This window comes from Heptranchias perlo, chromosome 20 (assembly GCF_035084215.1).
Source record: "Heptranchias perlo isolate sHepPer1 chromosome 20, sHepPer1.hap1, whole genome shotgun sequence".
NCBI lineage: Eukaryota > Metazoa > Chordata > Chondrichthyes > Hexanchiformes > Hexanchidae > Heptranchias > Heptranchias perlo.
Window position 1 is genome coordinate 13,038,085 of NC_090344.1, and position 23,434 is coordinate 13,061,518.

Here is a 23,434-nt window from a genome sequence, read left to right on the forward strand (position 1 = left end):
CACATTCACCCTCTCACATTCACTCTCTCACATTCACTCTCTCACATTCACCCTCTCACATTCACTCTCTCACATTCACCCTCTCACATTCACTCTCTCACATTCACCCTCTCACATTCACTCTCTCACATTCACCCTCTCACATTCACTCTCTCACATTCACTCTCTCACATTCACTCTCTCACATTCACTCTCTCACATTCGCCCTCTCACATTCACCCTCTCACATTCACTCTCTCACATTCACCCTCTCACATTCACTCTCTCACATTCACCCTCTCACATTCACTCTCTCACATTCACTCTCTCACATTCACTCTCTCACATTCGCCTTCCCACATTCACTCTCTCACATTCACCCTCTCACATTCACCCTCTCACATTCACTCTCTCACATTCACCCTCTCACATTCACTCTCTCACATTCACCCTCTCACATTCACTCTCTCACATTCACCCTCTCACATTCACTCTCTCACATTCACTCTCTCACATTCACTCTCTCACATTCACTCTCTCACATTCGCCCTCTCACATTCGCTCTCTCACATTCGCTCTCTCACAATCACTCTCTCACATTCCCTCTCTCACATTCGCTCTCTCACATTCGCTCTCTCACATTCGCTCTCTCACAATCACTCTCTCGCATTCCCTCTCTCACATTCCCTCTCTCACATTCGCTCTCCCACATTCGCTCTCCCACATTCGCTCGCTCACATTCGCTCTCCCACATTCGCTCTCCAACATTCACTCTCTCATAATCACTCTCTCACATTCGCTCTCTCACATTCGCTCTCTCACAATCAATCTCTCATATTCGCCCTCTCACATTCACTCTCTCACATTCACTCTCTCACATTCGCCCTCTCACATTCCCTCTCTCACATTCACTCTCTCACAATCACTCTCTCACATTCGCCCTCTCACATTCACTCTCTCACATTCACTCTCTCACATTCGCTCTCTCACAATCAATCTCTCATATTCCCTGTCTCACATTCACTCTCTCGCATTCCCTCTCTCACATTCCCTCTCTCACATTCGCTCTCTCACATTCGCTCTCCCACATTCGCTCTCCCACATTCGCTCTCTCACATTCGCCCTCTCACATTCACTCTCTCACATTCACTCTCTCACATTCGCCCTCTCACATTAGCTCTCTCACATTCGCCCTCTCACATTCACTCTCTCACATTCACCCTCTCACATTCGCTCTCTCTCATTCACTCTCTCACATTCACTCTCTCACATTCACTCTCTCACATTCACTCTCTCACATTCGCTCTCTCACATTCGCTCTCTCACATTCGCTCTCTCACAATCACTCTCTCACATTCCCTCTCTCACATTCACTCTCTCACATTCGCTCTCTCACATTCGCTCTCTCACATTCGCTCTCTCACAATCACTCTCTCACATTCGCTCTCTCACATTCGCTCTCTCACATTCGCTCTCTCACAATCACTCTCTCACATTCACTCTCTCACATTCACTCTCTCACATTCGCCCTCTCACATTCGCTCTCTCACATTCGCCCTCTCACATTCACTCTGTCACATTCACTCTCTCTCATTCACTCTCTCACATTCGCTCTCTCACATTCGCTCTCTCACAATCACTCTCTCACATTCACTCTCTCACATTCGCTCTCTCACATTCGATCTCTCACAATCACTCTCTCACATTCCCTCTCTCACATTCACTCTCTCACATTCGCTCTCTCACATTCGCTCTCTCACAATCACTCTCTCGCATTCCCTCTCTCACATTCCCTCTCTCATATTCGCTCTCTCACATTCGCTCTCCCACATTCGCTCTCCCACATTCGCTCGCTCACATTCGCTCTCCCTCATTCGCTCTCCCACATTCACTCTCTCATAATCACTCTCTCACATTCACTCTCTCACATTCACTCTCTCACATTCACCCTCTCACATTCACTCTCTCACATTCACTCTCTCACATTCACTCTTTCACTTTCACGCTCTCACATTGAATCTTTCACTTTCACGCTCTCACATTCACTCTCTCACATTCACTCTCTCACATTCACTCTCTCACATTCACGCTCTCACATTCACTCTTTCACTTTCACGCTCTCACATTCGCTCTCTCACATTCACGCTCTCACATTCACCCTCTCACATTCACTCTCTCACATTCACTCTCTCACATTCATTCTCTCACATTCACTTTCTCACACTCTCTCACTATCATTCTCCGACATTCACTCTCTCACATTCACCCTCTCACATTCACTCTCTCACAATCATTCTCTCACACTCACTCTCTCACATTCACCCTCTCACATTCACTCTCTCACATTCACTCTCTCACATTCACTCTCTCACATTCACCCTCTCACTTTCACCCTCTCACATTCATTCTCTCACATTCACACTCTCTCGTTCCCTCGCTCACATTCACTCCCTCACACTCACTCGCTCACATTCACTCTATCACATTCACTCTTTCACATTCACCCTCTCACATTCACTCTCTCACATTCACTCTCTCACAATCATTCTCTCACATTCACTCTCTCACTCTCTCACACATTCACTCTCTCACATTCAATCTCTCACATTCACTCTTTCACATTCATTCTCTCACGCTCTCTTACCTTTTCACACATGGTTTTTGGCCACTGAAAAATGATAATATGGGTTTGGATTTCAGCACAGGGAGGAGGGAAAGAGTGTGTGACGGGTATTTACAGCTTTGGAGGAACAAGAGAGGTTAGAATGTTCCGTAGAAACTAGAATAATCCGTTCTGAATTTCTATCCTTTCGTTACAGTGATGATTTTTGTAAATTCTTTTTCCAGGGTATTGGAAGGGGAGAATTTGCTGACAGGAATCTCAAACCAAACATCACATCAAGATCTGATAGAGTCACTCGATACATCAGGACCTGAATACTATCGGCCTTTGAATATAGAAAGAGAAATGCTTGTCTGTTCTGACTGTGGGAAAAGATTTCAAACATCAGTGTGAGTGGAAAAGCACTGAGACGCACACTCCCGAGTGAGAATATTCCAGTGCACTGACTGTGGAAAAAGCTTTAATCAGTTACACAGCCTGCAAAATCATCGCACCATTCACAGCGGGGAGAAACTGTACACGTGTTCTGTGTGTGGACGAGGCTTCAACTGATCGTACAACCTGGAGAAACACAAGGACACCCGCACCACGGAGAAACCGTGGAAATGTGGGGACTGTGGGAAGGGATTCACTCAGTCATATGGCCTCCTGACACACCAGCGCTTTCACTCTGATAAGCGACCTTGTAAATGTTCTGACTGTGAGAAGAGGTTTAAAAGCAAAAGTAATCTGCTGACACACCAACGCACTCACTCTGGGGAGAAACCCTTCACCTGCTCTGTGTGTGGGAAGAGATTCACTTTTTCATCCAACCTGCTGAGACACCAACAAGTTCACTCTGATAAAGCGACCTTTTAAATGCTCTGACTATGAGAAGAGCTTTAAAAGCACAAACGAACTGCTGGAACATCAACGCACTCACACTTCGGAGAGGCCGTTTACCTGCTCTTTGTGTGAGAAGGGATTCACTATTTCATCCGAACTGCTGACGCACCAACTCATTCACACTGGGGAGAGACTTTTTAAATGTTCCAACTGTGGGAAGAGTTTTAAAAGCGATATGAAAATGCCGAGACATCGACGCGCTCACACTGGGGAGAGGCCGTTTACCTGCACTGAGTGTAAGAAGAGATTCACTCGGTGCTCCCACCTTCTGTCACACCAGCGAGTTCACACTGGGGAGAGACCTTTCAATGTTCTGACTGTGAAAAGGGCTTTAAAAACACACATGATCTGCTGAAACACAATAGCACTCACACTGGGGAGCGACTGTTCACCTGCTCCGTGGGAAGGGACTCACTCATTCATCCCACCTCCGGAGACATTAGCGAGTTCCACGATTGAGTGACCTTTTAATGTAATGACTGTGGGAAGAGCTTTAAAAGCAGAAATGAACGGCTGGCGCATCAACGCACTCCCACTGGGGAGAGACTGTTGACCTGCTCCATGTGTGGGAAGGGATTCACTCAGTCATCATATGTGCGGAGATACCAGTAAATTCACGTATGACTGCAAGGGTTGGATTCTGCTGTTAATCACATCCAGGACTGAACCATCTTCATTCTGATAGTTGGGGTTTGTTTCTGCTAATGTTAATAATCCCCATAACTGGGCTGGAGTTTAATATCCTGGATATATATCAAATAAATCAGCTTTGTTTTAAATGTCTTGTTGTAGATTTTGGTCTTTCCCACCTATGTGTCTGGCATCACCCGGCTGGATCTCAGAAAGGACAATCTGGGGGGAGGATCGTGCGGTGGGATCGGAACTTCAGCCTGTAAACAGTCGTTCAGGGCCACACCGAGAGGGGCAAATGGCACTTTGGTCTTTCTCGTCTCTCTTCACTGACAGCAAAGTCACCGTGCGGTATCCAGTCTAAAAATGACTGTGGTAATTATTCTATGAATATTTATCCTCTTTGTGTGACAGTCCTGAGTCTACCATTTAAGGCAGGCGTTAACTCATTTAATATAAACCCGTTTCAAATAAATGGGTTAATGTCTGCATTAAAATAGTAGACGGAGGAGTTCACAGGAGCCTGTTAACTGCTAGTACAATTATACAACAGTCATTTCATCTCCAGATGAAGAAGGACCTTCAGCTTGTTTCCAGAATTCCCTGTTTTATTAATGTGTGCGTGTTAGACACCAGGATCACTAAAAATACACTTGCCGGACCATCCACGGCGGGGGCGGGGAGGGGGGCGGGGGGCGATCCCGACAGTTAATCTGGAATCACTCCCACTGCGGAACTCCACCTGCTGAAAGTTATAGGCTCAGGGAGTGGGGCCTCGGTAATGGACTATAAGAAACCTGGGTTTCAGTATCCTGACAAATATATGCCGAGGAACAAGAGGAATCCTTACTAAGGAACCGTCTGGGGATTTACGTGTCAGTGTAGGTCTAGGGGTGAATGGTTCGTGACTCCCCGAACTGTCTTACATTTAATCCAGGTCGGATCAGGATGAATTCAGTTTACAGGAGAATTGGGACAAATATCACCCACAATGGAGGGAGACAAAAACAAACATTAGAGAAGCTAAGGGATCTTCGCAAAAGAAGATGGTGCACAATTGTGTTAATAATAGCAAAGGCTTTTCCAGCTACGTCAGGAGTCAGAAGACCAATAAAGATGGTTTAGGGCCACTGAAAGACAATTCAGGAAAGATTACCAGGCCATGGCAGAGCTGTTGAATGACTATTTCTCATCAGCCTACACTCCTGTGAATGATGCTCAGATTCCAGCTGTGGGATTTGCTGTCGACAATAACATCATAAATATTAAAATAGAATGGGATATCATCTTGGATAAAATATGGAATCTTAAAATGATTTGTGCTCCAGGTCCAGATGATATCCACCCACTGGTGTTCAAAGAGATGGGACGGGTGCTCTATGAGCCCCTTGCCAGTATCTTCAACAGCGCAATGGAGTCAGGGATTGTCCCCTGAGATTGGAAGGTAGCTCACGTAGTTCCCATTTTCATTAATGGGGATAAATCAGAGCCAGGGGAATGACAGGCCCATCAGTTTGACATCGATCAGAGGGAAGCTGCTTGTAGGGATCCTAAGAGATGCTGTTTATGATCACGGGGAAAGAGGAGGGTCCATTAGAGATACTCAGCACAGCTTCCGGAAAATAATGTCGTGTCTTACAAACTTGCTTGAGTTTTTTGAAGAAGTTGCTGGATTAGTTGATGAGGGTAATCCGGTTCACATTGTCTATCTCAGGGGTGTCAAACTCATTTCCTATGGTGAACCTGACCCGATATCATGGCTCTTGGCCTGACCCACATTCAGCAACAGTTATTAAAATAGAAATAGATGAAGATGAACTATATTGGTACTTACTTACATTTAGATGTTATTTAGAGCTACTGCTGCTCCCGATACCTGGCAGCTCTTAGCTTGAACCATTGCATCAACATTTGGAGTAAATGACTGGGCTGAGGCCTGTCTTGGATTAAAACATGAGGACCACTTGTCACGACAGAACTTTGTGCCCCAAGCACTAAACGTGGAAGTGAATTCCACAGTCTCACAACTCCCTATGTAAAGGAGTTTCTGTTGATCACTGCTCTAAAGCAGAATGTCGGTGTTAAGGGTAGCTACTCAGACTGGTAAAAGGTGGGAAGTGGTGTTCCACAAGGATCGGTGCTGGGACGATTTCGACTTGGGAAGCGAAAGTACAATTTCAAAATTTACGGATGACACCAGATTTGGGGGGAGGGGGGGGCAGATGTTTATAGTTAATACTGATGAAGAATACGAGAAAAGGAAGAATGCATTCATAAACTTGCGGAATGGGGATGGAATTGGCAAATGAATTTTAATATAGATGAGGGTGAAATGGTGCATGTTGGTAGCAAGAACAAGGCGGCCTCATAATGCTTGGATAACAAGAGTCCAAATGGGGTAGAGGAGCAAAGAGATCTGGGGGTACAGATACACAACTCACTAAAAGTAGTGACGCAGGTTAAAAAGGGCATAAAAAAAGCAAACCAAGCACTGGGGTTCACTTCTGGTGCATAGTATTGAAAAGCAATGAAGTTATCTTCAACTTGTATGGAACCTTGATGAGACTGCACTTGGAGCACTGTGCACAGTTCTGGTCTCCATATTAGCAAAAGGATAGAGAGGCACTGGACTTGGTGCAAAAAAGGATTCAAAGGGATGTCACCATACAAGTGGTCCCTGGATTGGTGTCCCAGTATAAGTGGTCCCTGGATTTGCTGTCTCAGTGCAAGTGGCCCTTGATTTGGTGTCACAATCAAAGTGGCCCAGTATGTATTGAGGCATCGCTCGTGGCATTTGTCTCCTCTTTCCACCTTGTGGCCATCTTATTAAAGCCATTAACTGGCTCTCGGGTAGGACACAGAAAAAATGAGACCCCGTAAGTTTCCCTGAGAATGACAGGTCTGAATTTGTGTTGGAGAACATTTAGCAATTAAACCAGACTGTGCGGAATGGGCCTGAGGAGCGACCTAGTAACGGAAAAGTTGCGGCCAGTTTACTTCGCACCATGGGGGAGGGCCCGGGCACTAGCGTTTCTGCATAGTTTATTTATTTATTTTGTTCGTTGCCACACTGGCACCAACCTCGATGGGATGACAACAATCAATTTTCTTATCACCAATCTCGGCTATCAATGGCGGGGCATTTCCCGAGAATCCGTCGCGCGTCAGAATGTGCCGATCAATGACCACAGGCGCAGGAAATGTCTGTGGTCTGAGCATGCGTAGTGCGAGTGATGGCGACGGAAGGAGGAGGAACAGGCGAGACGGAGGCCGGTAGGAGACCGGGGAGGAATTGGATCTGTGGGTGGGCTGGAAGCTTCACAAACACCTGCTGGCGGCTTGAGGCCACAAATAAGAGTCCACAGGCTCCGTGTTTGCACGTCGGTGACAGGCCCGACATGCGGCCGCTCGGATGAGCTCTGTGACTGGCCACCATCTTGGGAAAGGAAGTCAAGGTGGAATCGTGGGGCACGCGCGGCCATCTTGGTTCAGATTCACTCGATACATCAGAACCTGAATATCATCGGCCTTTGAACCGTGGAAATGTGGGGACTGTGGGATGGAATTCAATTACCCTTCAGAGCTGAAAACTCATCGACGCAGTGACAGTGGGGAGAGGCCGTTCACCTGCGCACAGAACAGGAAAAGCGCAGTTTCCGCTCTGGGGTGCGTTACCTCATCTCACCCCGAGTTGTACTGTGCCCCACAGCGCATGGAACGCCTCGGCTTGGTCCCAGGCCTTTGCTGTGTTCGCTGTTCGCAGGGTTATGGGTTCGAGCCTCACTTTGGGTGGTTTGTGTTTACATTTTTAGGCTGATTTCACAAGCGATCCCCAGTTCAAAATTCCCCTGGCAGAGATTCAAGGAATATGTTAAATCAATTAGATTCAAGGGCAGTATCATAAATGCCCCTCTCTGATTCAGGAACTTGATCTCTCTCCAACCGCTCGTTGCGACAGATAGAACATTATTACAGTTCACCTGCAGCTCGGGGTCAGTGCAGAACAGAAGGGCTTCGTTCCGTCTCACCCGTCACAGCCCATCAGTGCGGAGAAAAAAAGGGGGAATTTTACACTCAGAATGTGTTCCCGGATACTGAGTGACACAGATTGTAATGTGTGTCAGTAAACATACCCGGATTCTGAGTGACATGGATTGTAATGTGTGTCGGTAAACATACTCGGATACTGAGTGACACAGATTGTAATGTGTGTCACTAATCATACCCGGATACTGAATGACACAGATTTTACTGTCTGTCACTAATCATACCCGGAAAAATGATTCCGGAAATTTTGTAAAGTCTGGATTTTAAAAGTTACCGCAACAATGTACTAAAAAGTTTTTGGTTTCTACGGGGATCGAACCCATACTTTGACAGCATTAGTACCACGCTTTACCCAACTGAGCTAATCGGCCACAGTTAAGTTGTATGCCGATGAGCTCGAGTGACGTGTTGTGTAGTCTGTGTTTTACTTCTCACACTGGGTGACAGGGTTATTGCAAAAGCATTGAAAAAACCACATTCCCTAAACACTTACTTGTTTCTTAATAAAACTGGCGAGCGTGTAAATCGAAGTTAACAGATTAAAAAAACTTTAACGTAACATGTTTAATTCTGATAATTATTATTTTATGAACACTGAACAGACCATCCCTAAAACACTGACCCGCTGTATAACCAGTGGGCAGGATCTTGAACGACAGTGAAAATGATGATTCTGAAATGAATTATTTTTCCTTGGTGACTTGTGAAGTTTTGATCAGTAAAATGATTGTTCAGATCCCGGTGCAAAACATTATTTGAGGAACGTGTTTCAGATAAATCTCCAGGCGTCAACTTGTGTTGAGAGAAGGGGCAAGAATTGTTCCTTCCTGTTAAATTTAACAACGGCTGTACCAAATTCCTGGTGTCATGAACAGTCAACATCTTTAACCAGACTCTTAAAATGAAGTCTGGAAAACGATAATTGGTGAAAGTTCATCACATACAAAGCACAAAATCTTATTTAAAGTTCCACTATTCATGTTAGTATTTCCGTGAGGCTGCAGCATAAACTCTCATCAGTTTCATTAATTAATTTAACAACGTTCATTGGTCACTGAAACCGCAAGCTTCAGCTCGGTGAAACAGTACTTTTGTTAAATGTGCGATGTGCCTCATCCCCCTGGCATAATGATTTAGAGCGTTCGGCTCTTAATCGAAAAGTTGGTGATTCGATGACCCCCCAAGGGATAGGAACTTAGGAACAGGAGTCGGCCATTCAGCCCCTCGTGCCTGCTCCGCCATGTGAAAGATCATGGCTGATATGTGATCTTGCTCCACATAGCTGCCTTTGGCCCACATCCCTTAATACCTTTGGTTGCCAAAAAGCTATCTATCTCACATTTAAATTTCGCAATTGAGCGAGTATCAATTGCCTTTTGCGGAAGAGAGTACCAAACTTCTACCACCCTTTGTGTGCAGAAATGTTTTCTAATCTCGCTCCTGAAAGGTCTGGCTCTAATTTTTAGACTGTGCCCCCTACTCCTAGAATCCCCAACCAGCGGAAATAGTTTCTCTCTATCCACCCTATATGTTCCCCTTAATATCTTATAAACTTCGATCAGATCACCCCTTAACCTTCGAAACTCTAGAGAATACAACCCCAATTTGTGTAATCTCTCCTCGTAACTTAACCCCTGAAGTCCGGGTATCATTCTAGTAAACCTACACTGCACTCCCTCCAAGGCCAATATGTCCTTCCGAAGGTGCAATGCCCAGAACTGCTCACAGTACTCCAGGTGCGGTCTCACCAGGGTTTCGTATAGCTGCAGCATAACTTCTGCCTCCTTGTTATCTGGTCCTCTAGATATAAAAGCCAGCATTCCATTAGCCTTCTTGATTATTTTCTGCACATGTTCATGACAATTCAATGATCTATGTACCTGAACCCCTAGGTCCCTTTGGACATCCACAGTTTTTAACTTTTTACCAATTAGAAAGTACCCTGTTCTATCCTTTTTTTGAGCCAAAGTGGACGACCTCACATTTGTCTACATTGAATTCCATTTGCCACAATTTTGCCCATTCACCTAATCGATCAATATCCCTTTGTAATTTTATGTTTTCATCTGCACTGCTTACAATGCCACCAATCTTTGTGTCATCGGCAAACTTAGATATGAGATTTTCTATGCCTTCATCTAAGTCGTTAATAAATATTGTGAATAATTGAGGCCCCAAGGCAGATCCCTGCGGGACTCCACTAGTCACATCCTGCCAATGTGAATACTTACCCATTAACCCTACTCTCTGTCGCCTTTCGCTCAGCCAATTTCCTAACCAAGTCCGTAATTTTCCCTCGATTCCATGGGCATCTAACTTAGCTAACAGTTTCTTATGTGAGACCTTATCAAATGCCTTCTGGAAGTCCATATAAATAACATACACTGACATTCCCTTTCTACTACTTTAGTCACCTCTTCAAAAAATTCAATCAGGTTTGTCAGGCACGACCTACCTTTCACAAATCCATGCTGGCTCTCCCTGAATAACTGGAAATTCTCGATGTGTTCAGTCAACCTATCCTTAATTATAGACTCCAGCAATTTCCCCACAACAGGTGTTAGGCTAACTGGTCCATAATTCCCTGGTTTCCCTCTCTCTCCTTTCTTAAAAAGCGGAGTGACATGTGCAATTTTCCAATCTAGAGGGACATTTCCTGAATCTAGAGAACTTTGAAAGATTATAGTTAGGGCATGCGCAATGAGCTCACCTACTTCTTTTAAAACCCTGGGAAGGAAACCACCTGGTCCTGGGGATTTGTCACTCTTTAGTGCTATTATTTTCTTCATTACTGTTGCTTTACTTATGTTAATTTGATCGAGTCCCTGTCCCCGATTCAATATTAGTTTTCTTGGGATTTCCGGCATGCTATTCTCTTTTTCTACTATAAAATGTAATAGTTGTGCTAGTATCAATTGCCGTTTGCGGACGTGAGTTCCAAACTTCTACCACCCTTTGTGTGATACAATATCCAGAATTTCAATGCGTATTTACACTGTAAGAAAATGCACCATAAATGAATTTGATGAAGAGTGGCTAATATTGTTGACCTGAAATAGTCAGCGTCCAACTTGAGATTGCACCGCATCGGAATCCAAATTTGAGATTAGGGAACAAAAAAGCAGATGTATGCACGGAGGCAGAGGGCAAGGCTGAAGTATTGAATGAATACTTTACATCTGTCTTTACCAAGGAAGAATAAGCTGCCAAAGTTAGTAAAAGACGAGGCCGTGGAGATGCTGAATGGGATAAAAATTAATAAAGAGGTACTAGAAAGGCTGGCTGTACTTAAAGTGGGTACGTCACACAGTCCAGGTCGGATGCATCCTCGTTTCTGGAGGGAAGTAAGGGCGGAAATTGTAGAGTTGATGGCCATAATATCCAATTCTACTTAAATATGGCGTTGATGCCAGAGGACTAGAAAATCTCAAATGTTACACACTTGTTCAAGAAAGGTTGTAAAGACAAACCCGGCAAATACAGGCCAGTCAGTTAAACCTCCGTGGTAGGGAAGTTTTTAGAAACGATAATCTGGGAGAAAATTAACAATCACTTGGACAACTGCAGATTAATAAACGAAAGCCAGCACGAATTTGATAAAAGCAATTCGTGTTTAACTAACCTGATTGAGTTTTTCGATGAAGTAACGTGCCACATAATAGGCTTGTCAGCAAAATTGAAGCCTATTGAATAAAAGAATGGATACGAAATTGGCTAAATGACAGGAAACGGAGAGTAGTGGTGAACGGATGTTTTTCGGACTGGAGGAAGGGACACAGTGCTGTTCCCCAGGGGTCGGTACAAGGAACACTGCTTTTTTGATATATATTAATGACTTGGACTTGATTGTTCAGGCACAATTTCAAAAATTGCAGATGACACAAAACGAGGAAGTGCAGTAAACAGTGAAGAGGATAATAATAGTCTTCAAGAGTACACAGACGGGCTGGTGGAATGGGCGGACACATGTCAGGTGAAATTTAAAACAGAGAAGCGTGAAGTGATACATTTTGGCAGGAAGAATTAGGAGAGGCAATATAAACAAAATGGTACAATTCTAAAGGGGGTGCAGGAACAGTGAGACCTGGGTGTATATGTGCACAAATCGTTGAAGGTGGCAGGACAGGTTGAGAAAGTGGTTAAATATAAATAGAAGCATGGAGTACAAAATCAAGAAATTATGATGAACCTTTTATAAAGCACTGGTTCGGCCACAGCTGGAGTATTGTGTCCAATTTGGGGCACCGCACTTGAGGAAGGATGTGAACGCCTTCGAGAGGGCGCAGAAAAGATTTACCAGAATGGTTCCAAGGATGAGGGTCTTCAGTTGCGTGGACAGACTGGAGAAGCTGGGGTTGTTCTTAGAGCAGAGAAGGTTGAGAGGAGATGTGATAGAAGTGTTCAAAATCTTGTCGGGTTTAGATAAAGTGAATAAAGATAAGCTGTTCCCATTGGCGGAAGGGTCGAGAACCAGGGGACACAGGTTTAAGGTGATTGGCAAAATAACCCAAAGGCGAAATGAGTAAAAATATTTTTGACGCAGTGAGTAGTTATAATCTGGAATGCGCTGCCTGAAACCGTGGTGGAAGCAAATTAAATCGTGGCTTTCAAAAAGTAATTGGCGAAATACTTGAAATGTCAAAACTGCAGTGCCACGGGGAAAGAATGAGGGAATGGGACTAATTGGATTCCTCGGAGAAAGAGCCGACACGTGCGCGATGGGCCGAATAGCCTCCTTCTGTGCTCCAACCATTCGATGATTGGATTGACAGAAGCGGTCTGAATGGATGGGCGATCGGTTGTGGAGAGCAGAGAAATTTTCAACTGGTTGCACGGTGGTATTACTGACGGCTCGTTGGTTTAGGATTTTGGTTTTCACTTGAAGCGTTTCACTCATTGATGTGTGAGAAGTCCCGGGTTCAAATCCCAGAACATTTTCAGTGGAGATTCACTCATTTGTTTCTCATATCTTTTCATCGTTGCAGAAAACAGGATTGATTTAATTCTAGAACATGTTTAACATCTGGAGGCCAGAAATGCAGAGGGTTTGTCCACGCAACACACATGGAGCAAGGAAAATGTCTCAAGGTGGTATATAGATTGAAGCTGAAGGTGAGTTTATTCCATTTCAGGCGATCTCTGAGGAGCAGAATAAAAATGCTCCTTAATTGGTCGGGAATCGAAACTCGTCCCCTCTCGCGGTAGATGAAACAGCAAAATCTGCATGGCATCAGGCTCTCTGTGTGCAGTTGGAAAGCTGTTGGAAAGAACGTATAGTTTCACAAATCGCCTCTGAGTTCCTTGCGCATCCTGATTTACAGCCGTGCATTGCTACCGCTCGCCGCTTGTGAAGGCCGAGTGGTTAAGGCCTTAGATTTAAAACTCAAGCGGCTGTTTCGGTGAAAATTCGAAGCCTTTTAGCCACGCTATTGTTTAAAGTTTTGTTCAATGCTCAAATAAATATGAACTGTGATAACGGGCGGCATTTCCTTCTCTCAGAGAGATACTCGACCGCAGCAGAACCTTTTAACTGGGAGCCCAGTGGTCTCTTGCAAAATGTCAAGATGCGTGAAGGGAACTTCACAATATTCCACAACTGGAGTATTATGTCCAATTCTGGGCACCGCACTTTAGGAAGAATGCGAAGGCCTTAGAGAGGGCGCAGAAAATATTTATCAGAATGGTTCCAAGGATGAGGGTCTTCAGTTACGTGGACAGACTGGAGAAGCTGGAGTTGTTCTTGGAGCAGAGAAGGTTGAGAGGAGATGTGATAGAAGTGTTCAAAATCATGACGGGTTTAGATAAAGTAAATAAAGAGAAGCTGTTCCCATTGGCGGAAGGGTCGAGAAACAGAGGACACAGATTTATGGTGGTTGACAAAAGAACCAAAGGCGACATGAAGAAAAACCTCTTAAATCAGCGAATAGTCATAATCTGGAATGCATCTCCTGAAAGGGTGGTGGAAACAGATTTAATCGTGGCTTTCTAAAAGGAATAAGATAAGTATTTGAAGGGAAAATATTTGTAGTTCTGCGGGGAAAGAACGGGGGAATGGGACGGTCTGGATTGGTTTTAAAGAGCCGGTACAGGCTCGATGGGCCAAATGGCCTCCTTCTGTGCAGTAACGATTCTATGATTCTATCTCTCCCAAGCTTCATCTTAAATTCTGCTGACTTGATATTTAGTGCATTTTTTCTGTACTTTGATCTTTCTATCTCTTCCTGTCTGTGTTTTCCTCTGATGGACTTCCTTGAACGGCCAATGCTGATCGAACCAGCTATATCAACAGAGAAGTGTAAAGATAGAAAGAATGAGACAGTTGGAAAAGTAAATGTCCAACCCAGATGATGAATTCGTAACTTATGTCCACACATTTATGTCGCTTTGTCCTCACAGTGAAAAAATCAGTAATTTTAGCCCAGTATAAAAGGAAAGAAAGTCTTGTATTAATAAAGCGCTTTTCATGACCTCAACACGTCCCAAAGCGCTTTATAACCAATGAAGTATTTCTGAAAATGCAGTCACTGTTATGCTTGTGGCAGAGTGGATAATCTGCAGATGTCGAGACTGACAACAATGTAGCTTTAGATTAATTAATTCTGCAAAGTTTCTCTTGATAATACAAGTCGCACATTCAAAACGAATGTGGTGAAGAGAGGCTAATATTGTTGATGTGAAATAGATAGTGTGCAACTTGACATTAATGTTCATTGGAATATAAAACGTGATTGGATGGACAGAAGGATGGCCGGTCGGCTGTGGGTGGCACCCAATTCTGCACTAGTCACAACCCTTTGCTATCTGTGGTTCGTTGGTCTAGGGGTATGATGCTCGCTTTGGGATTTGTTGATTAATATGCGAGAGTTTTCTGGTTCAAAATCACTAATTGGCGTCTCACGTCTTGTCAGCGGTGTAGTTGAGAGGATTGATTTAATTCTAGTGCATGTAGGAGGACAGAGTAAAGAGGTTCTGTCGACGACACATGGAGAAAGGAAAATGTCTCAACATGGTGTTCAGATTGAAACTGAATGTAAATCGATCCCAATTCACGTGACCTCATGGAGAATGAAAATGCTCCTCCATTGGTCGCTAATCGAACCCGGTCCTCCCGCGTACAATGCGAGAAATTTACTCCTAAAACAGCAATGTCCATCCGGCAACCGATTGCATGTGTACTGTTGGAAACCCGTCTGCAAGAACATACGGTCTCATAGAGCTCCTGTAATAAACCTACGCATTCTGATTTAGAGCAGCAATGCCAGCAGCTACGAAGGGCGAGTGGTTAAGGTGTTGTACTTAAAATTCGATTGAGGTTTTCCTGAGCAGGTTCGAATTCGGCTCGCAGCGCAACTTCTTAAAAATGTGTTCAATGCTCAAATAAATGTGAACTGGAATTAACGACCGTATTCCCTCCTTCAGAAAGATGCTTCAGCGCGGCGGGCGCTTTTAATTGGGAGCCCAATGGCCTCTTGCAAAAGACGTGAAGGAATCCCACCCAAACTCCATCTTAAATTCTGCTCGTTTGCAGAACTTGACATTTCTACTGTTTGTTTCTATACTTTAATCTCTCCGTGTTTCTGTCTCTTAACTCTCTGTAGTTTCCCCTCAGGCTTCCTTGAACGGCCAAGGATGATCGAACCTGCAACACCAGCAGAGAAGGGTAAAGATGGAAAGACTGAGACGTTCGGAGAAGCAAAGGTGCAACCCAGCTGATGAATTCTTAACTAATGTTCACACATTTATGTCTCTTCGCCCTCACCGTGAAGAAATCAGCAATTCGAGTACAGTACACCTTTAGTCGTGAGTATCATTTGCTGATATTGAGACAGACACCAATCGAACCGTTGCCATGGTGATGAAAGCTCCGAATCCGAAACACTAGACCCCAAGGAAACGCTGAAAATTCTTTGCTGCGCCCAAACACACCAACGCGGCCTTTCCTACTTGCCCCTTTGTAATTCAGGTCATTTTCGGCCCAGACAAGCTTCTTGCACAAAATTGCATTTTCTGTTCGAACTACTATCGCGACAGAAGGCGATGTTCATGCAATGACAGCACCAAGTGCAAGTAGGCATGTACATGATATGGAAAGTGAGGTAAAATACTCCCACAAGCTGCTGATGGACATGTTTCCATTTCCAAAATTGAGGAACCAATCAGCTTCTGGGAAAACTGCAAGACAACTCAGGTTATTCGTGCATCGTTTGAAGCAACTGGGAGTTTAAAGTGGCATCTCCTGCTGCTTATGTGGGGAGTGAGGGAGAGACACTGTCGGTATCTGCGAACAGTTTGATTTTGTACAGAATTGTACAGAGAAAGAGTAAATATATCGGGGCTGTGAGATATTGTCTATTATTCACATTTAACTAGAAAAATATCCGCAGTCAGGAGCTGAAGATAAGGGAGAGATAAGAGGCCTGTGACTCAACACAGAGCTGAATGAATCACGAAAGAGTGAAAGAGAAATAAATGCCATCAGTTCCACTGTGTCTGATGCGCAATCTTGGGAGCTCCCCGGTGGACTGATGGTGAGGATTCGGTGCTCTCACCGCCGCGCGGTTCGATTCCCAATCTGAGAATTAACGTTAACAAGAAGGTGAACCTATTGAATTAATTACATGAAGCTATTTAATCGCGGTTCGTAGTTGATTCACTGTTTTAATCAACCAAAACCTTTCTATTTCAGACTGAAGGAGATACTGACTTGCTTATCAAGAGACAGTTAACACTTCAATAAAATTACTGTGCTTTGCATGTGGTGACATGTCAGCATCGTACAGATTGTATCTTAAGAGTGTGATTAAAAGTTCAGAGCTTCTGACACCAGGAATCTGGTGCAGCCGTTGTTAAATTTAACATTAACAGGCAGTTGTCGCCGTTTATCACAGGAACCCCCTGACCGGTTCTATGATCAAGTTGAAAGTAATGATACGGGGAACATCTGATAGAAAACGAAAAGCACCAGGCTGTGATTAAAAATAGTAACTGCTCCGGACCGTTTTGCTTTTCCAAAATAAAGGGTGTGACATTTTTTCTCTGAACATACCAACAGTCTGGTCTCGCTCACTTCACAAATCTCGATGTCACAGCGAGCCAGCTCTCCTCCAACCAGTGCGGCCTCCCTTCTGGCCTTTTGGGGCCTTGTCTTTCATGCAGATTTGTGATTTCCGTGAAGACAATGTTCCATTCCTTTACATGATTCATGTGTCTGCTCTCTGACCGCAGGGTAAATGGTGGAATATCAGCCCTACTCATCTGATAATGATTCCGGCACAATCAGAGAATCATAGAAAGCACGGAAGGAGGCCATTTGGCCCATAGAGTCCGCGCTGGCTCTATGCACTTGCAATCCAGCTGGTCCCACTCCCCCACCTTATCCCCGTACCTAGCACATTTTTTCGTTTCAATACTTATCCTGTTCCGTTTTGAAAGTCATGGTTGAATCTGCCTCCACCACCCCCTCGGGCAGATCCCAACGACTCGCTGCATAAAAAAGATTTTCCTCATGTTACCTTTGGTTCATTTGCCAATCACCTTAAATCTATGCCCTTTGGTTGTTGAGCCTTCAGCCAATGGGAACAGTTTCTCTCTATCTACTCCATGTCGACCCTTCGTGATTTTGAACACCTCGATAAAATCTCCTCTCAAATTTCTCTGTTTCAAGGAGAACAGAGCCCTGTACACCCAAGTCCAAGTCATTAACATATATCAAGAAAAGCAGTGGTCCCAGCACCGACACCTAGGGAACATCACTGTACACCTCCCTCCAGTCAGAAAAACAACCGTTCACCACTGCTGTCTGTTTCCTGTCATTTAGCCAATTCTGTATCCATGTTGATGTTACCCCCTTTATTCCATGGGCGGCAATCTTAATAGCAAGCCTACCGTGTGGTACTTTATCAAACGCATTCTGAAATTCCATATCGACACCATCAACGGCGCTCTCTGTTCCCTCATCAAAAAACTCTATCAAGTTGGTTAAACACGATTTGCCTTTAACAAATCCGTGCTGGCTTTCCTTAATCAATCCACACTCGTCAAAGTGACTGCTAATTCTGTCCCAGATTATCGTTTCCAAAAGTTTCGCCACCACCGAGATTAAACTGACTGGCCTATGGTTGGTGGGTTTATCTTTACACCCGTTTTGAACAAGTTTGTAATATTTGGAATTCTACAGTCCTCTGGCACCACCTCCGTATCTAAAGATGTGTGGAATATTATGGTCAGTATCTCTGCAATTCCCCCCTTACTTCCCTCTGCATCCTAGGATGCATCCTATCCGGACCAGGTGATTTATCTCTTTTAATTTCAGCTAGCCTTTCTAGTACTTTTCTTTATCAATTGTTAGCTCATCAAGTATCTTAACTATAGTATAGTATATTTACCGAGATTCTGGCAGCATCTTCTTCCTTGGTAAAGACCGATACAAAGTACTCATTTAGTACCTCAGCCATGCCCACTGCCTCCATGAATAGATCTCCTTTATAGTGCCTAATCGGCTCCACCCATCCTCTTACGACCTGTTTACTATTAACATGTCTGTAGAAGACTTTTGGATTCCTTTTTATGTTGTCCGCTAGTCTATTTTCATATTCTCTCTTTGCCCCGAATATTTCCTTTTTTTCACTTCCCCTCTGAACTTTCGAAATTCTCTCTGGTTGGCACTTGTTTTATCAACTTGACACCTGTAATACGCCGTTTTGTCCCGCTTCATCTTACTCTCTATCTCCTTTGTCATCCAGGGAGCACTGGCTTTAGTTGCCCTACCTTTCTCCCTGGTTGGAATGTACCTTGTCTGTACCCAAATCATCTTCTCTTTAAAGGACGCCCACTGTTCAATTACAGTTTTGCCTGCCAATCTCTGATTCCAATTTACCCCGGCCAGATCTGTTCTCATCCCACTGAAATTGGCCCTCTTCCAAATGAGTATTTTTACTTTAGAGTGGTCAGAGTCCGTTTCCAAAGCTATGATACTATCATCGCTCCTACCTAAATGCTCCCCCACTGACACTTCCTCCACTTGGCCCGTCTCATTCCCGAGAACCAAGTCCAGCAATGCCTCCTTCCTCATTGGGCCGGAAATGTACTGGTCGATAAAGTTATCCTGAACACATTTCAAAAATTCCTCCCCTTCTTTGCCCCTTATGTTATTGTTATCCCAGTCTATATTAGAATAGTTGAAATCCCCCGTTATCACTACTCTGTGGCTTTTGTATTTCTCGTAGTTTCCCTGCAAATTTGATCCTTTATATCCGTCCCACTAGCTGGTGGCCTATAGAATACACCCAATAGTGTAATGGCACCTCTATTGTCCCTTAACCCTAACCAAATAGATTATGTCCTTGACCCCTCCATGACACCCCCTCTCTCCAGCACTGCAACATTCTCCTTTATCAATACAGCCACCCTCCTCCTTTTTTCGCTTCCCTACCTTTCCTGAACACCTTGTATCCAGGAATATTTAGTATCCAACCCTGCCCTTGTTTGAGCCAGGTCTCCGTTATCTCCACGGCATCTGAATCGCATGTGGATATTTGCGCCTGCAGCTCACCAACCAGGTTTACCACGCTTCGTGCGTTAACATGAAACGCAAACCCATCTTAGCCTTTCTTGTACTCTCTCTTGGTCTGACCCAACCTAATACCTTACTACTTCTTACTCTAGGGCTGTCTTTCTCTCCTGATCCTTTTTGCACTTTGTTTAACCTTTCTAATGCTACATTCTGGTGCCCATCCCCCTGCCAAATTAGTTTAAAACCCCACCCCCGCCACAGCACTATAGCGAACCTCCCCGTGAGGACATTAGTCCCAGCTCCGTTGAGGAGCAACCCGTCCGGCCTCTACAGGTCCCACCTCCCTCAGTACTGGCCCCAATGCCCCAGGAATCTGAAGCGCACCCTCCTGCACCATCACTCCAGCCACGCCTTCATCTGCTCTATCCTCCGATTTCTATACTCGCGAGCGGGTGGCACTGGAAGTAATCCGGAGATTACTACCTTTGAGGTCCTGCTTGTTAATCTCATTCGTATTTTCCTTAAACTCTGCCTGCAGGATCTCATCACTGTTCCTAACTTTCTCGTTGGTACCGATATGGTCCACGACCCCTACGTTCACCCTTCCTCTCTGGAATGTTCCAATCAGTGACATCATGATCCTGGCACCAGGGAGGCAACATACCAACCTGGAATCATTTCTGCAGCCGCAGAAACGCCTGACTGTTCCCCAAACTATGGAATCTTCTATCACTATTGATGTCCTGACTTTTCTCCTCCCCACACAACCGTACAGCTGAGCCACCCATGTGCTATGGTTTTGGGTCTGGCTGCACTCCGCAGTGGAACCCTCTCCCCCACCAGTATTCAGAATTGAATACTTGTTAGAAAGTGAGATGCTCTCAGGGGACCCCAGCACTATCTGCCTGGTCGTCCTTGTCTGTCTGTCAATTCCCCAGTCCCTTTCTGTCCGCACTCTCTTAAGCTGTAGGGTGACCACCTCCTGAAACATGCTATCCACGTAACTCTCAACCTCGCGGAGGCAATGTCGTGATACCAGCTGTTGCTCAAGCTCCGAATCCCGGAGCTCCTCTTGCTGGCGACACTTTCTGAGCCTGTGATTGTCCAGGTCACGGGAAGCGCCCTGGAGTTCCCCCATAGCAAAGGATGCGCATTTTATGGGTGCGAGCCTCGATTTCTCTCTGTCTACCCTATCAAGTCCTTCAATCATCTGAAACACCTCAATTAGGTTACCCCTTAATCTTATATATTCGAGTGAATACAAACCTTGTCTAGGCAACCTGTCCTCATAATTGAACCTTTTTATCCCCTGTTTCATTCTGATGAATCTGTGCTGCACCAACTCCAAGGCCAATATAGCCTTCCTGAGGTGCAGTGACCAGACGTAAATGCAGTATTCCAAATGTGGGTCTAACCAGAGCTCTGTACAACTGTAACATAACTTCCACCCTTTGCATTCAAGCCCTCTTGACATAAAGGCCAACATTTAATTAGCCTTTAAAATTATTTGTGTACCTGTTCGCTAGACATTCTTTAATTGGACCGCTAAATCTCCCTGCTCATCGACAGTTACTAGCGTCTTACAATTTAAAAATACTCTATCGATCCTTTTTGGTTCCAAAGTGGATGACTCACACTTTTCCACACTGGCAAAGCTTACTATTTTGTCCTTGTTTAAAATCTTGGTCGTGTTTTGTTTGAATAGTCTGTCCAGCTTTGGTGCCCCAATTGGTGGGTAATATTGAGGATTTGGAAAGGCTGCAGTAGAAATCGACCAGATTAATTCCCAGTTTGAAGCATCTTTTTTTATCAAGGTAGACTAAAATAAAACCCCAGGTCTCTCTGTTCCTGCACCGCCGTTAGAATTGTACCTTTTAGTTTATATTGCCTCCCCTCATTTTTCGTGCCAAAATGCATTGCTTCACAATTCTCTGCGTTAAATTTCATCTCTCATGTTTCCACCAAAGCCACCAGCCTGTCTATGCTCTCTTGAAGTCATTTACTATCCTCCTCACTGTGCACAACACCTCCAAGTATTGTGTCATCTGCAAATTTTGAAATTGTGCCATGTATACCCAAGTTGAAGTCATTAATATATGGAATACGTAGGGTACGGTAGCATAGTGGTTATGTTACTGGACTCGTAATCCAAAGAACTAGGCTAAAATCCAGAGTCATGAGTTCAAGTCTCACCACAGCAGCTAGCGAATTTAAATTCAATTAATTAAATAAAATCTGGAATTAAAATACTAGTATCAGTAATGATGGCCATGAAACTACCGGATTGTCGTAAAAACCCATCTGGTTCACTAATGTTCAGGGAAGGAAACCTGCCGTCCTTACCCGGTCTGGCCGAAATGTGACTCCAGACCCACAGCAATGTGGTTGATTCTTAACTTGCCCTCTGAAATGGCCCAGCAAGCCACTCAGTTGTAAAATCTCGAGACGAAAAGTCATAATAAGAATAAAACCGGACGGACCACCCGGCACCGGACACGACAACGGCAAAACACCAAGCCCAGTCGACCCTGCAAGGTCCTCCTTACGAACATCTGGGGACTTGTGCCAAAATTGGGAGAGCTGTCCCACAGACGAGTCAAGCAACAGCCTGACATAGCCATACTTACAGAATCATACCTTTCAGCCAACGTCCCAGACTCTTCCATCACCATCCCTGGGTATGTCAGGAGGGAGTGGCCCTGGGAGTCCTCAACATTGACTCTGGACCTCATGGCATCAGGTCAAACATGGGCAAGGAAACCTCCTTGCTGATTACCACCTACCGTCCTTCCTCAGCTGATGAATCAGTCCTCCTCCATGTTGAGCACCACTTGGAGGAAGCACTGTGCGAAGCAAGGGCACAAAATGTACTCTGGGTGGGGGACTTGAATGTCCATCACGAAGAGTGGCTCGGTAGCACCACCACTGGCCGAGTCCTGAAGGACAGAGCTGCGAGACTGGGCCTGCGGCAGGTGGTGAGCGAACCAACACGAGGGAAAAACTTACTTGACCTCGTCCTCACCAATCGACCTGTCGCAAATGCATCTGTCCATGACAGTATTGGTAGGAGTGCCCACCGCACAGTCCTCGTGGAGATTAAGTCCCGTCTTCGCACTGAGGACACCATCCAACGTGTTGTGTGGCACTACCACCGTGCTAAATGGGATAGATTCAGAACAGATCCAGCAGCTCAAAACTGGGCATCCATGAGGCGCGGTGGGCCATCAGCAGCAGCAGAATTGTATTCCAGCACAATCTGTAACCTCATGGCCCGGCATATTCCTCACTCTACCATTACCAACAAGCCGGGGGATCAACCCTGGTTCAATGAGGAGTGTAGAAGAGCATGCCAGGAGCAGCACCAGGCGTACCTAAAAATGAGGTGCCAACCTGGTGAAGCTACATCTCAGGACTACATGCATGCAAAACAGCGGAAGCAACATGCTATAGACAGAGCTAAGCGATTCCACAACCAACAGGATCAGATCAAAGCTCTGCAGTCCTGCCACATCCAGTCGTGAATGGTGGTGGACAATTAAACAACTAACGGGAGGAGGAGGCTGTGTAAACATCCCCATCCTCAATGATGGCGGAGTCCAGCACGTGAGTGCAAAAGACAAGGCTGAAGCATTTGCAAACATCTTCAGCCAGAAGTGCGGAGTGGATGATCCATCTCGGCCTCCTCCCGATATCCCCACCATCATGGAAGCCAGTCTTCAGCCAATTCGATTCACTCCACGTGATATCAAGAAACGGCT

General features: G+C 44.9%; 1 pseudogene; it reads left to right on the forward strand.

Annotated features, from left to right (window-relative positions):
* Positions 1-3,842, forward strand: part of LOC137335924 (zinc finger protein 271-like) — a 144,673-nt pseudogene extending 140,831 nt beyond the window's left edge.
* Positions 3,843-23,434: the final 19,592 nt, after the last annotated feature.